General features: G+C 37.8%; 1 long non-coding RNA gene across 1 annotated transcript; it reads left to right on the forward strand.

The window, feature by feature from the left end:
* The first annotated feature begins 1,609 nt into the window (after positions 1-1,609).
* Positions 1,610-14,452, forward strand: LOC119877277. Its single transcript, XR_005373986.1, has 3 exons — positions 1,610-1,699; positions 8,655-8,772; positions 14,434-14,452. It is a non-coding gene; the product is annotated as an uncharacterized LOC119877277 (long non-coding RNA).
* The last annotated feature ends 2,611 nt before the right edge of the window (positions 14,453-17,063 follow it).

Below are 17,063 nucleotides of genomic sequence, written 5' to 3' on the forward strand. Positions count from 1 at the left end.
GGAAGAAAGACAGTCTCTTCAATAAATGGTGCTGGGAAAATTGGACATCCACATGCAGAAGAATGAAACTAGACCACTCTCTTTCACCATACACAAAGATAAACTCAAAATGGATGAAAGATCTAAATGTGAGACAAGATTCCATCAAAATCCTAGAGAAGAACACAGGCAACACCCTTTTTGAACTCGGCCATAGTAACTTCTTCCAAGATACATCCACGAAGGCAAAAGAAACAAAAGCAAAAATGAACTATTGGGACTTCATCAAGATAAGAAGCTTTTGCACAGCAAAGGATACAGTCAACAAAACTCAAAGACAACCTACAGAATGGGAGAAGATATTAGCAAATGACATATCAGATAAAGGGCTAGTTTCCAAGATCTATAAAGAACTTATTAAACTCAACACCAAAGAAACAAACAATCCAATCATGAAATGGGCAAAAGACATGAACAGAAATCTCACAGAGGAAGTCATAGACATGGCCAACATGCATATGAGAAAATGCTCTGCATCACTTGCCATCAGGGAAATACAAATCAAAACTACGAGATACCACCTCACACCAGTGAGAATGGGGAAAATTAACAAGGCAGGAAACAACAAATGTTGGAGGGGATGCGGAGAAAAGGGAAACCCTCTTACACTGTTGGTGGGAATGTGAACTGGTGCAGCCACTCTGGAAAACTGTGTGGAGGTTCCTCAAACAGTTAAAAATATACCTGCCCTACGACCCAGCAATTGCACTGTTGGGCGATTTACCCCAAAGATACAAATGCAATGAAACGCCGGGACACCTGCACCCCGATGTTCTAGCAGCAATGGCCACGATAGCCAAACTGTGGAAGGAGCCTCGGTGTCCGTCGAAAGATGAATGGATACAGAAGATGTGGTTTATGTATACAATGGAATATTACTCAGCCATTAGAAATGACAAATACCCATTTGCTTCAACGTGGATGGAACTGGAGGGTATTATGCTGAGTGAAGTAAGTCAGTCGGAGAAGGACAAACATTATATGTTCTCATTCATTTGGGTAATATAAATAATAGTGAAAGGGAAAATAAGGGAAGGGAGAAGAAAATGTGTGGGAAATATCAGAAAGGGAGACATAAGGTAAAGACTGCTAACTCTGGGAAACGAACTAGGGGTGGTAGAAGGGGAGGAGGGCGGGGGGTGGGAGTGAATGGGTGACGGGCACTGGGTGTTATTCTGTATGTTAGTAATTGAACATCAATTAAAAAAAAAAAAAAAAGAAACAACAATAACAAGACCGGGTCCCAGAGATTATTCCAAAGAGCAGCACGAAAGTCCCATTTATCTGAAGGGTGTCTTCTTATCAAATAATTTGAATTTGCTGTGGTCAGGGTCTGTAGAAGTCTTCATGGGATCATGGATTACACAGGACTGGAAGGGACTTTAAGAAATAAAGTAGGTTTTGTACTGGACTTAAAAGAAGAGTTAAGAGTTCATGGGGTACGAAAAGGGTCTGATTTTCATCTAGATTTCACCTTCCACTCCAAAAAGTCCAAAGCCAAAGTGGCAAAAGTAACTGAGTAAAGCACACATATGGGGAATGCCTTTGCTCAATTTTTCCCTTGTTTTTTAGGAAGACCAAAATGATCTTTTGTACTGCAAGGTGCTAACACTTGATATAGATGAAAATCTACATAAACCAGCATATCTCTCTGCAACAGGTAGGTACTATTTAAATGTCTTTTAGGGAGAAAGCATAAGGTCTGAAGCTTGGCCGTGTCTTTAGCTTCTTTCCCAATATCTAGGCTTTGCCATCCAGGAAAAACCCATAGCAGTGTACTAAATCAAAGTAATTGATTGCTTTACCGAGTGGTAACTTGAAAGTTTAGAGAGTTGGACTTCTGTGGTTATTGTTTGTATAAATAATGTGTTTTATGAACCATAGTGATATGTGATAAAATCTCATAAACACCTATAGATGTACTCAAATCACCTTAGATTAGGTAGTGGACTTTTATTAAAAGTTCTGTACGTTTGCTTGTAGATATCCTGGTTGATTACTTAGAATCCTGGTAGCTTCTGAGCAACAGTTTTTCTAAGACTGAAGCAGTAGTTATATAGTTTAAGAATCCAATCAGTAGTTTTATCCTTATTCTGGATACACTTCCATTATAAACAGTTGATGGAAATATACACACACACACACACACGTGTGTGTGTGCATATGCACACCCAGGTCTATACATAAAAGCCATTATCCCTCAAACGTTTTTCATCTTATTTATAAGCCAAAACTGAGTACTATTGAGGAGCATATGGTTCTCTAAAAATCTATTAAGGAAAAATTTGGATTTAAGGGAAATAATTATCCATTAAATTCTCAAAACATTCTCGAAGCACCTGGGTGGCTCAGTTGATCAAGTGTCTGACTCTTAATATCAGCTCAAATCATGAGTTCAGGTTCTTCATTGGGCTCCATATAAATAATAATAAATATTATTAAAATAATAATAATAATAAAATAAAAGGAAATTCTTAGAACATTTTCAATCTAGACTTTACCCTTAAGTGGAAAGAATGGAGAAATTTAATATGTCCAATTTTTTAAATCATTTTCCCTCTGTTCTGTGCAAGAAAAACCAATAGAATTAATGTGGTATTGATGTTATTTTCTTATTCTAGTTAGCTTACTTTAATAATATCACTTAATATTTTCTTTGCTTTTATACTAAGTTTCTGAGTTGTTCATGTACAATGAATGTATCTGTGTTGTGATTTCCTAGTTTCTTCATGGAATGTACTATTTTATTTCTGGATATCTGATCATATTTAAATGCCTTAAACTTTCCTGGTCAAAGAGTAACTTCTTTTCTCTTTAATATTCTGCAGAGGAATTAAGCAGATTCTTACAGGTTGAAATGTTTAAATATGTCTTCAGAACACTCATGGGAGAAACAGTAGCTCTGTCACATTTTTAGCAACAAAACACTTAAAAGAATAGCTGTCCAACAAAACTAAACCTGCTTGTGAAGTCCACTAGAGTTGATCCCATCCTAAATTACTTGGCTACATTAGTACATTCGTATAAAAAAGAGCAAAACATAACAAGAAGGTAAGATAGCTGTGTCTGAAACGCATGAGGTACTGATATATATTAACAGACATCAGTTTCTTTTCTTTTTTTTACAATAAATTTATTTTTTATTGGTGTTCAATTTCTAACTTGTGCTTTCAAATTATGAAAGGGAATTTGAGATGCTTTCTATCTCGTTTTTGGAAAATTTAGGATAATTTTAGAATAGGTTAGATTTAGAATAGGGTTTTTTTCTTAGTTTGAAGAAATAGTTGAAAAAGTAAATAGGAATTGTGTGCCATGGCCCCTCCTCCATCCACTGGGTCTCAGAAACAGCGTTCTGCTCTTCCTCTTGGCTTACGGAAACCAAGTTTCTGTACTTGTGCTGCTAGGTGGACACTGTGGGTGGACAGGGAGGGACAGAAGGAACAGAATACACAGACTTCTCTTTCCATTTCAGTTTTCTATCATCAATCAGCTATGAATGACCAAGCCTTGTTTCTGCCCACTTGCAGCCCCCTGAAATGAGGCTGTAAGAGAACACCCCCTCCACCCCCCGGCAACATTCACAAATTGATAGCTTCTGGGTCACATTAGAATGTTTTAATTTTTTTAAATTCAACTTTGCTTTTTTTGTTCTTTGCTTGTTTTAAAGTAAACTTTGTATTCAAGTACTCGTCATACTTGAATACAGAATGATACACAAATCAAGATGCATTATATTAATTGGAACTGATCACATCATGGGGAAATCGGCTGGGGCCTGAGTGGCAGTTATAAATTCCAACTGCTTGAGTCCTTGATGAACATTGGTTTACTGAAAGGTGTTAGGACCAGGTTTTGCCAAATTCTAGAACTATTCTCAGATTGTCTTATGTGCCTTTATTCTGTAATTACATTGAGGCTGCTTCAGATCTTTATTACTCTAGTAATATAAAATTGTATAGTCACAGAATCTCCCAGTTACTATTTCCTGCAAATTAATTGGCTACCTTCAAAGGCTGATGAACAAGATACCTCTTAATGATTGTAGTATTGAGTATTGTGTGACTACTGAGTATAGCTCCTGCACCCCTCCCCACTTCTTTCTAATGCTGATTTTCATTCAGGTAATTTAATCTTTCACATGACCATATGCTTTCCTAATCCAATTACGGTAATTTCTTTTAAAATTGTATTTAAGTTCTACTTAACATACATTTGCAATATTGGTTTCAGGAGTAGAATTCAGTAATTCATCACTTACATACAACACCCAGTGCTCATCCTGACAAGTGTCCTCACCACCCATCTAGCCCATCCCCTGCTCATCTCCCTCCAGCAGCCCTCAGTTTGTTCTCTGTCGTTAGGTCTCTTATGGTTTGTTTCATTCTCTCTTTTCCCCCCTTTTCCCCCCTTTCCCATATGTTCATCTGTTTTGTTTCTTAAATTCCACATATGAGTGTGAAATCATATAGTATTTGTCTTTTTCTTACTGACTTATTTCACTTAGTGTAATGTGCTCTAGCTCCATCCACATTGTTGCAAATGGCAAGATTTCATTCTGAGTAATACTCCATTGTACATAAAAGAATGCATATTCTACTTTGGGATGAAATGTCCTGAATATACCTGTTAAGTGCATCTAGTCGAGTGTATCATTCAAACACTTGTTACTGTCTTTGTTTTAAAATCTAGTTTGATATAAGTTTGGCAACCCTGGCTTTGTTTTGCCATCCATTAGCATGATAAGTGGTGCTCCATCTCCTTAGTTTCAATATCAGGGTGTCTTTAGGTCTAAAATGAGTCTCTTGTAGGTAGCATATAGATGTGCCTTTTTTTTTAAAAAAAAATCTATTCTGATACCCTATGTCTTTTGATTGGAAATTTAGTTCACGTGATCCCTGGGTGGCGCAGCGGTTTGGCGCCTGCCTTTGGCCCAGGGCGCGATCCTGGAGACCCGGGATCGAATCCCACGTCGGGCTCCCGGTGCATGGAGCCTGCTTCTCCCTCTGCCTGTGTCTCTGCCTCTCTCTCTCTCTGTGACTATCATAAATAAATAAAAAAAAAAGGAAATTTAGTTCATATACATGCAGATTGCTTACTGAAAGATATGAATTTCATGCCACTGTGTTACCTATAAAGTTGGTGTTTCTGGTGATGTTCCTTTCTAGTCTTTGTTGCTTTTTTTAAAAAAAAGATTATTTATTTATTTATTCAGAGAGAGAGAGAGAGAGAGGAGGCAGGCAGAGAGGCAGAGACACAGGCAGAGGGAGAAGCAGACTCCATGCAGGGAGCCTGACATGGGACTCGATCCTGGATCTCCAGGATCACACCCTGGGCTGCAGGCAGTGCTAAACTGCTGGGCCACTGGGGCTGCCCGTCTTTGTTACTTTTGATCTTTTTTCTCCACTCAGTTCCTCTTAATATTTCTTGCAGGGCTGGCTTAGTGGTCTATGAACTCCTTTAGTTTTTGTTTGTCTGGGATACTCTTTATCTCTCTTCCTATTCTGAATGACAGCCTTGCAGGATAAAATATTCTTGGCTGCATATTTTCCCCATTCAGCACAATTATGGTAATCTCATTGTTCTTGGCTGCTCATATTTTAGAAACAGGTATGATGCATTTCTGGTCAATGAGCTATGAAGTGGAATATTCTGGGAGTTCAGGGAAAAACTTTGTCATAATTAAAGAGACACAAAAAGACAGCATTTTTACTGGGTATCTTTTTGTCACATATGGTGTAAGGTAGTTAACATAAGGATAAGCCTATATCCTGAATAATGCAATATAGAAAAATGGAAAGATCCTTGATGATGTTGTTGAGGCACTGAATTAAGCAACCCTGTAGCTACCTAACCGCAGAATTTCTTGTATGAAATGATCAATTTCTTAAGATGTCAGCCAGTTAGGCCAGGATTTTCTGTTTCTTGTAGCTGAAATCTTCCTAATGAATACACTATGGGAACCATTTCATTACTGAATAATTTACAATTATAAGATTTATCAGATTATGTAGAAAGGTTTTTATCTCAGCCTGTCTTGCAGAATAAATTATCCTAGAAAGGAGAGGGAAAATTGGATGATGGTAGAAAGATAAAACAGAGTAAGGTTAAACAACAAAAAAGATGTGATGGTAGCCGAGACCAGGAGTCAGAATGTATTCTAACACATTCATTTAGATTAAAATGTTATATATATCCTAAGTCTATAGGTATATGTAAATGTTTCCTCTAAGATTGTGCAGATAGTTCATATAGTTTGTGCTTCTGATGAATCTCGAGTACTTTCATGTTTCTTAAATTGCTAAACCTAAATTATTAATCTTGTGTTTACTCAACAAAGTCCTCTTATCTACCATTTATTGAGCTTAGCTTCAATAAACTTTGAACATAAATTAAAGGTTTCTGTGAACTAAGCTGCTCTTCTGAAACTGATTTTTGATCTCAGTATAAGCAGGAACAAAGAATACTGGCTTAAATAAAAGGCAGGTAGGGATCCCCTCCTCTAGCCATCTCCCACCAATGTGTCCCAGAGCCCTGAGAGTGGGACAAAGCTCTTTTTTCTGGAGGGAGAACCCTCTCTGGCAGTTCCTTCTCAGTTGCTTGTGATCTACTAGCCTCTGGAAGGGGAAGGGCAAGGGCAAGATGTGCAGACTTCCTATGTTACTTTCCATACTTGTACTACTTGAAGGGCCAAGGAGAAGGGTATTGTGGATCAAATAGACACAAATCCTGACTATATATTTAGAAATGCTCAGCATAGTTGGTTTGAATTTAGAGACAAAGAGTTTTTCATTGTGATCAGGTTCCTATTCCGTTGGAGGCAGGTATCTTATCTGTCCACCTGTCTGTCTATCCACCTATAGCTTCCTAGTTCAGCCTCTCTGGTATGTTCTAATCTGCCAATGAAAAGGAAACAGTTACACCATCACATCATTTGATAGGAACTTTATATTACAAGTTAGAAGTCATAAAGGAGGAACAGAAATATTTTTTAGGATAAGTTAGATAAGTAGAAGATAACTTCTCTAAAGTCACATGTGCCAGAAAATATACATAGGTGTTTAGAGTCCTGGGGAGAGTATGGGAGGAGAGGTAACCTGTTGGCTAAACAGTGATGTGGCATTAGCCTAGACCAAGACTGCTGACTCTGATCTACAGGCCAGATCCTACCTGCTGCCTGGTTTGTGTTTTTTTAATGATTTTATTTATTTATTTGTTTGTTTGTTTGTTTGTTTGTTTGTTTATTTATTCTTGAGAGACATAGAGAGAGAGAGGCAGAGACACAGGCAGAGAAAGAAGCAGGCCCCATGCAGGGAGCCTGATGTGGGACTCGATCCAGGGTCTCCAGGACCATACCCCAGGCTGAAGGTGGCACTAAACCGCTGAGCCACCCGGGCTGCCCTGCTGCCTGCTTTTGTATGGTACACAAGCGAAGGGAAGGGTTCAAAATTTTTAAATGGTTGAAAAAAAATTAAAAGAATATTTTGTGATACATGAAAATTGTATAAAATTGAAACTTTAGGTTCCATACATGGTTTTGTTGGCGTGGAACCGTGCGCATTTATTTACATATTTTTTTCTGGCTGCTTTTGAGATAGGAAGGCAGATTTGAACAGATATTATAGTCCTGCAACAAAGGTTAAATATTTACTGTCTAGCCCTTTACAGAAAGTTTGTTAACCTCTGACCTAGACCACTGCTTCTCAACCCTTAATGTTAGTAAATCATTTGGAGATTTTGTGAAAATATATAGTTTCTGATTCGGTAGGTCAAGGGAGCCTACGTGTCTGTATTTCTTTTTTTTTAGATTTTGTTTATTTGTACATGAGAGACACACAAAGAGAGGCAGAGACACAGGCAGCGGGAGAAGCAGGCTCCATGCAGGGAGCCTGATGTGGGAATTGATCCCCAGCTTCCAGGATCACGCCCTAGGTGGAAGGCAGATGCTAAACCACTGAGCCACCCAGGGATCCCAGTGTCTGTATTTCTAATGAGGTAAGGACCGCATAGTAAGTGGCGAAGCTCTAGTGCAGGACTAACACACTTATTGTTTAAAGAGCCAAGTAATAAATGGTTCACAGTCTGCAGCCTATTCAGTCCTTTTGTTACAACTATGTACATCTGCTGGGTAACATAGACATAGACAACATATAAAAGAGCAGGAGGGGCTGTGTTCCAATAAACATTTGCAGAAGTAGGCTTTGAGCTGGAATTGGCACGAAGATTTACTTTAGCATTCACTGGCCTCAGCTGTTTAGTGTGGGTGTCCGTTAAGTAATAGACACAGTCCTACCCTCAACTTGCTTACTAGATTTATAACATATTCCAGTAATGATGATAAAGACAGCAGTTAACTTGTATTGGGTAATTATCATATGCCAGGCTCTATGTGAAGCACTATGAGCCATCTCTTATTTAATTACCACAACAAATCCTAGGAAGCAGATACCATCATTATCCTTGCTTACAGATGAGAATACTGAGCTTCAGAGAAAAAAAAAAAAAAACTAAAAGCTGCCAACAGCAAATCAGTGATGGGCCTAGGGTAAGGCATAACTCATGATTATTGAATGACTGTTGAATTATTAGATGACTGGATCAAATCTGTGCATTCATAGGAGTTCCAGAAGCTGGAAAACCAGACTGTGACTATACTGGCTTCCTTCATTGTGAGGCCTGGATCTAAAGGACCTGAACAGTGAAAGATAAGACATCTATTTAGAGGCAACATTGAAGGTAGGTGTCAGAAACTGGATTTGAGTCATGCCAGAGCATTCTTTTTCATGAAAGACTTATTTAGTACCTTCACTGCATGTTTTTGAAGTTAAGGCTCATAGAGATCTCAGAAAGCACATTTTTCATAGTTTTGGGATTTTCCATGCTCCAAAATTGAAATCGCTTTACTTTATAATAACATGTTATTTTAGGCACCAAATAAGTATGGCATTTTGCCTTCCTTGTGTACTTTGGATTTTTTTATATAAATTTATTTTTTATTGGTGTTCAATTTGCAAACATATAGAATAACACCCAGTGCTCATCCCATCAAGTGCCCCCCTCAGTGCCTGTCACTGAGTCACCCCCACCCCCTGCCCACCTCACCTTCCACCCCCCCCAGTTTGTTTCCCAGAGTCTCTCATATTCTGTCTCCCTTTCTGATATTTCCCACTCATTTTTTCTCCTTTCCCCTTTATTCCCTTTCACTATTTTTTATATTCCCCATATGAATGAGACCATATAATGTTTGTCCTCCTATTGACTTATTTCAATCATACAATAAATGTCCCTTCTAACCACAGTGACTGAAATTAAATTTCTCCTTCCAAATTCTATATTTTTTCCTTCCTTCTTAGCTGCAATTACTAACATAGAGAGTAGACCTTGATTCTGGCCTAAATATAAGATTACTTTTATCTGTCTTTACACTGTTATTTCCATGTAAATGAATGTTTTTAGGTAAGATGCCTATCAGTGTAACTACATTATAATAAATTAATAGGTCCCTGAGAGAAAACATGTTGTTAATAAAAATGCTTTGGAAAAAACTTTCTGGAGTCTCAGACACAATGTCCTTGGACTATAGATATCATATAAAGATGAATAAGTATGCCATTTTTTATAAATCACCTGTTGAAAAACTTTTATGTCATTGCTTTGATGAATAATAATAGGTTCCATTTTATAAGCAGTGTAGGTACAGGGCAAGGAGGAATATGTCAACATTTTCTAAGTCTTAAGTATCAGTCTTGATATGCCTAGGTGGCTCAGTGGTTTGGCGCCTGCCTTCGGCCCAGGGCAAGATCCTGGAGACCCAGGATTGAGTCCCACATCGGGCTCCCTGCATGGAGCCTTCTTCTCCTTCTGCCTGTGTCTCTGCCTCTTTCTCTCTCTCTCAGTGTCTCTCTGAGGCAGAGACACAGGCAGAGGGAGAAGCAGGGTCCATGCAGGGAGCCCAATGCGGGACTCAATCCTGGGTCACCAGGATCATGTCTTGGGCCAAAGGCAGATACTCAACCACTGAGCCACCTGGGGATCCCATGAATAAAAAAAATCTTAAAAGAAAAAGAATCAATAACCTTAATTTTTTAGGTGGGGAAGGAAGTTAAATATGACACTTAAATAGGAAATCACATACTTACAGATTCTTAAAGCCAGAATTTAGGATGTTCTAATCTAGCCATCTCTGTACACTCCTATTTTTCTATGTAAGTCCCAATTGATTAAGTAAAATTGTTAAAGTCATTTGCTTCTTTAACACAAATATGTTAGTTTTTCCCCCTGAATCTGGGAATATGTATTGGTTTCCTAGGGCTGTTATAATGAAGTACCATAAGCTGGTGGCTTAAAACAACAGAAATTTATTATCTTGCAATTCTGTAGTTTAGAAGTCTGAAATCAATGTATTGGTAGGGCCACAGTCCTTCTGAAGGATCTGGGGCAGAATTCTTTGCCTCTTCATAGGTTCTGATGAAGGCCAGCAATTCTTAGCACTCTTTGGCTTGAGATATATATCACTCCGATCTCTGCCTCTGGCTTCATATGGTGTTTGTGACTCTGTCTTCACGTTGCTGTCTTCTTAAAAGGGTATCATTTGTTTTGGATTAGGGCTCCACTCTACTCCAGTATGATCTTAACTAATGATATCTGCAAAAACTCTGTTTTCAAATAGGTCACATTTTGAGGTACTGGGTATTAGGACTTTACTATATCTTTCTTGGGTGAGGGATGGTACAGTTTACCCATAACAGAATACGGGGATGTAAAGATATTGTTTTCCATGCAGATCTTACAGTATAGGAAGAACACATATATGTAGATTTATGAAGATGCAGGTTGTAATATACAATATTCACAAAATGCTGTAAGCGTATTGTAGTGGGGAAAGCTACCTTTTCCCAAGTGAAATGGTAAGGGAAGGCTTTCAAAGGCAGGTGCCATTTGAACTAATCTTTGAGGGACATATAGGAGTTCATTGAGAAAAGGATACCAGATGGGAGGACACATCAGCCAGAAAGCTTTGGGTAAAGGCATGGATTAAGTGTTTGTTTGCTGTGATTATTACTAGCTGCTATTTATTTGTTTATTTATTTATTTATTTAATAATAAATTTATTTTTTATTGGTGTTCAATTTGCCAACATACAGAGTAACACCCAGTGCTCATCCCATCAAGTGCCCCCCTCAGTGCCCGCCACCCACTCACCCCCACCCCCCGTCCTCATCCCCCTCCACCACCCCTAGTTCATTTCCCAGAGTTAGGAGTATTCATGTTCTGTGCTACTCTTTATTTAATATTAGTGTGTGTCATTTAATTAACAACAACCTTTTGATCCCAATTGTACAGATGGGAAAACTGAAATTTCAAAAAATTAAGTATTTGGTCTCACGCTAACACATCTTGAAGGTAGTACTATTGAGATTAGAACCCAGGGAGCCTGATTACATAGTCTATAATTTGCCATTGTGATGAAAACTACAGTTTAGGATATTTGGGAGCGCATATGGATAGTTAGACATAAGGCCAAAGAGATAGGTTAGAGACAAATTGTGAAGAGGTTGGTTTATCCATTGATTTGCTTAACAGAAAATTGTTGACTTATTAAAGTTTGAACTTTAAGGGCTATTGACATTTGAACAGTTTCCAAAGCTGTAAGGACAGGTGTCAAATGGCCACATTCCTATGGAGTGTAGGGTAGTTTGGAGGCCCAGAGGCTAGAGAGGAGGTTACTGTCATGGACCATTTTAGAATTAATGAAGGTTGGAACTAAACAAGACAATGGAACCGGAGGGGCAATAAAGTCAGAGATACTTGTAAGTCAAGGTCAGTGAGGTGTTGAACCTAAATCATTGCCTCTGTTGTGTGGCCATTCCTGATCCATTGGCTCAAGTGCTGAAAGTAGAGCTGTCTCAACTAATGTGGTTAAACACAATAATTTTAATTCATAACCCTAGCTTAGGAAGAGTCTAGTATGTGCAAATGTGATGGTTGTATTAGTACACATATAAATGATTATATTATAGAAGATATAAAAATGTCTTTAAAATTCCAAAGACTGAGTTAACATATTTTAAAACAAACTACATAAAAGTGGCAGAAAATATTTTTCCATGTGCTCTGATGCAAACTCATCTATCTGTATTTTTTAAAAATATTTTATCTATTTATTCATGAGAGATTCATAGAAAGAGGCAGAGACATAGGCAGAGGGAGAAGCAGGCTCCCTATGGGGAACCTGATGCAGAACTCCATCCTAGGACCCCAGGATCATTACCTGATCCAAAGTCAGACACTCAACTACTGAGCCACCCAGATATCCCTCATCTATTTGTATTAAGTTGTAACTCCATTAGGTTAAATTCATTCAAGTGTTATTGGAGGTATAGCCACACTTCTACAGCTCAGCTTATTCAACTAAAGCCTGGTTATTGTAAAAAAATATATTATTTCTTAAAAATAGCTTAATTGATTACTGGGTTAAAATAATAACATTTTGTATTAATTTGAAAGCAAGGCATTATTTAAGAGTCCCAAGTTGTCTTTGTGTGGGACAGAGGAAACCAAAACTGTGTCTCCCTGTTACTTATGGCCCTCATGAGAAAAGCTGCCCAAACAATCATAAATATCCAGCAGGATATTTATGGTATTTCCTAAAAAGATATCGATTACTGGAGGAAAGTTAATTAAAACAAGCTGCATTTCTCTTAAGTGAATTTTCTCTTATTTTGAGGAATTATTTTATGCAGGTATCTGGTGCCACCACAGATGGTGCATTGTGACTTGCTCATCTTTAGTGACTTTTGGCTTATCTGTGTGTACTTGGCTGCTTTCCCCAAGTGTTGGCCAAGGCCTTCTGATATAACTGCCATTAATCAGGCAAAAAGCAAATATAAACAATGTGAATCTTTTTCCACTTTTAGCCCATAAGTTAAAAGTATAAAGTCATAAATTTGGGGAAAATTAGACATAAACTGATGTGTTTATATACATGCTATATCTCACTAAATGAAAATCTAGGCTAGAAATTTTTTTTAAAAAAAGAATTCTTTTGAATTGATTGTATCTTGCACAGTGAAAGCTGAAGTGACCTGAAAATGGCCTACATTCTTTCCCTAGTGTTCTTGTAGGCACCTGAACACCCCAAAAAAACAAACCCTAGATTGTGTGGAAATATTATGTCTTCTTGTGGTTGATTTTCAACTTGATACTTTGCATCATTGCAAGATTAAAAAATTTCCTGGAATGTTGATTTAGAATATTGAGGCACTAAATTAGAATTCAGTTTTAAGATTTGAAACACACAGTGCAATTAAGGGGTTTAAAATTCTTGTACTTCATCTCTTGTAAGAGACCATTCTTTTATAAATTAGGGTGTTTTGTAAAATAGCAGCCAAAGGACAGGGAGATGGAAAAGGAAAATAGAAAAACAGGAAGAATTATCCTTCTTTGTTCCGTTCAAAAACACACCCAAGAGGAATATTAAGTATAAATAGTGAGGGAAAAATTGACAGTGCCAACTTACTAGCATTGATTAAGCAGTTCAAATGTGTTAATATAGTGATTTTCAGATTACTGATAAAATATGTAACACAACAGGAGGAAAAAACCCACAACCGTATTCTCAGTATCCAAACTATTGCTGCCAACATGAAGAAAGACTGTGTGTCATATAATATTCTGCTGGACTTAACTGTTGTTTAGGTCTGTGGGGATATATCGATACCTAGAACTATATGCCAGCATGTGAAGGTAAGATCAACTGTGAAGGGCTTCTTCCTTTGCTTAATAAAACTCCTGGAATCTAACAGGGAACAAACCTGGAATCAGATAACTATGTGAGATTTGCAATGCCTTTTTCATAGTGAAGAATCCAAACACATCCAGAGAGTGATTATATAAATATGCAGTTCATATAGATATATGGTCTACCTAGAGTTTCCTAGCAGTTTAAAAATGGTTCCGTAGATAAGAGGGATAGACCTAGAGTCTAGGACTAGAGCTAAAGCTGGAGCTGGAGTGCTTTCCAAGACCACCACCAGTTCTTCCATCCCTGGGAAAAAGGACAGAAAGGGGTGGTTCTGCTTGGCGCATTCAGAGATTTACTTGATTAGGATTCAGTCTGGACTAGACCACCTCATACTTTGAAACTCTGAAGTTCTAGTGTTATAATACGTGGCCTCAAATTATTCAGAATCAATGGGACATGGTCAGGGAACCCTTGCATTTCTGTCCTTCCTGGTCACCTGCTGTTCACTGTAGAGAGAATTCAGCATTTGCCCAGTTGCCCTCCCAGACAAGAAAAAGTGGTGGACACAGCCAGATCCACACCAACCAGCTTATATCCTATTTTTATGGATTCTTTTTTTTTTAATTTTTTAAATTTTTATTTATTTATGATAGTTACAGAGAGAGAGAGAGAGGCAGAGACACAGGCAGAGGGAGAAGCATGCTCCATGCACCAGGAGCTCGATGTGGGATTCGATCCCAGGTCTCCAGGATCGCGCCCTGGGCCAAAGGCAGCCACCAAACCACTGCGCCACCCAGGGATCCCTATTCTTATGGATTCTTAAATGATGACACATTGATCAAGTTCATGAATATCACTGTTGCACGGAAACATCAATATCTCTGATATCTGGTATGTTCTAAGAAAAAACATTGTCATTTTACTTTTCAGAGTTAAAGTCACTGAAGTAGGATTTTAATAAAGAAAATTAATACTGTTATAATGTCTACATTATACAGTTTTACAAAGATATTTGATTTCTTTAATACAAATTTAGAGAAAATCTGTAAGTAATGGTGATGATGTGAATCAAAGAGGTAACAGTTCAGCGATCTGGAGGGCTTGCCCTGCCTGAACTAGAAGTCTGTTCTTTTTCCTTTTTAAGATTCTATTTATTTATTCATGAGAGATAGAGAGGGAGAGACATAGGCAGAGGGAGAAGCAGGCTCCCTATGGGGAGCCCAATGTGGGACTCAATCCCAGGACCCTGGATCATGACCTGAGCCATTGAGCCACCAAGCTGCCCCTGGAAGACTTTGTTCTTATGTGTCGTATGGATTGTAGACAAGTGATCTGGAGGGCTCGAGTCTGAATCTGCTGCCATAAATTTGGTAGTGAGTTTAGAATATTTGTTTAAAGCAGTTATTTCAAATGAGACAACATTTACAAAGAGATATTAGAACTGTGGTTAAAGTTTCTGGAAAAACCATGGGATAAGACAATTTAATGAACAGAATAAATAGTGGGGATTTGGGATGATCTTTTCGAATCGATAACAAGTGGCAGAGAAAAATGTGTTACCAATTTTCCAGCTATGTGGAATGAAACTGCACTTTCTGGGATTCACATTTCATATCAGAATTGTTTAACTAGCAAAATGCTGAAATGATTAAATATAAAACCATGAAGTTAAAGCTCAAGAAAACTTTGGTCAGAGATGTTTCTGGAATGAGACTTCAGCTTTCGTAGTTGTTTCTGTTCTGTTGGTCAGTGATGAAATGTGCTCTAATCAACCTACTAAATTATCCACAAAGGAGGGTTTACTTTGGTGGTTTGAAGGTATCTCCTTTCAGAGCTGTGATGCACAGAGCAGCACATCCCTTAACAGCTCATTTCCTCAGGGATACTAAGCAAGAGCCACACCCAGGAAAAGAGAAAAGTTTAAGATCTCTTCCCTTACTGTGAACCCTTTCCATGTTTAAACACAGATGACTCTCTTATTTGCAGTCTGGCTAAACTGAACACTGCCACAAAGGCGCTAAATACTTCCTATGCAGAGACCCAGGGTCCATTTTTCACCAGGAAAATAAAGAGCTGTATTTACCAGCATTGTGCTTTGCCCAGATGTGAAACTGAAGCCAAAATGAATGAAACAACTTTATTTTTCCTATGACAATTTAGATGGAGAACACTGTAATAAGTTGATGTACAAACAGTATTAATATGTGTTGGTTGCCTATTAGAAACTGCCAAGAGTTCAGGTCTTATTTAGTAAAGCATGGTGTTGCTTTAGGTCTCAACCTGGTCCTTCCTCTGTCTTGGAAGTCCTCCCTGGCCGGCACAGTTACCCAATAATGTTGGGCCTGGGAAGCTGTCTCCCCCTAAGGTCTTTTTGCATTTTAATTGGTGTTTATTCTAATTTCTATTGATTTGAGCATTGCCTTCTGATTTTTTGTCTTACTTCAGCAGAGTAATGTCAAATGACTATGTAAATATACATATTTCATTTATATAGTTACTTATAAAATAATGTGTTCTTCAGATGTCAAATTGCTGTATCAGCAGAGTTAACTCCTCAGAACAGGTGGGACAGCAGGAAGAGACTAGAGTGAATGGAGAAATTCACTAACTTACTGTGTCTGAGTAAAATGAATATATATCTTTGAAGGACATCATTTCCAACTTTAAAATAAAAACAGAGAAGCCAAATCTAATGTGATTTGACTGGCCCATATTTTTTAAGTTTAGTAGTACCAATTCCTTAAATTTTGAATTTATTAATACAAAAAATAAACATAACATATTTTAGAAGGCATTTTGGTCAAAGTTGTATTATATAATAGGCTTTATTTTCCTTGGCATATTATGAAAAAGTCAAAGAATAGCTCTGACCAACGGTGTACTTATACTTACTGGTAAATATTTATTAACTAGCTCTGGAGATGGGGTTAGAGAAGTCCTGATTCATAGCATTTGACAATTAACATGATGTAAATACTCCTACATGGGGCCAGTTTCAGACTACCCCTGGGATGTCAATTGGCTTGAAAACCTCTTGAAGTTTAATAATTAATTCTTACAATGCATAATAAGTCCACTCCAGCATATTGGCCAAGGATGAATATATACAAACCTTAAAATGATCTTCACAACTTAAGGGTTTGTCAAATCAGTTATCTAATGTGGACATGGAACCTCAAATATTCTGTCTTATGATCCTCCAAATACCTCTAGAAAAAAATAAAAACATAATAGGGATAAGAATGGGAAAATTCTACTATATTTGCTCTATTTAGAATCTTAC

This window comes from Canis lupus, chromosome 19 (assembly GCF_011100685.1).
Source record: "Canis lupus familiaris isolate Mischka breed German Shepherd chromosome 19, alternate assembly UU_Cfam_GSD_1.0, whole genome shotgun sequence".
NCBI lineage: Eukaryota > Metazoa > Chordata > Mammalia > Carnivora > Canidae > Canis > Canis lupus.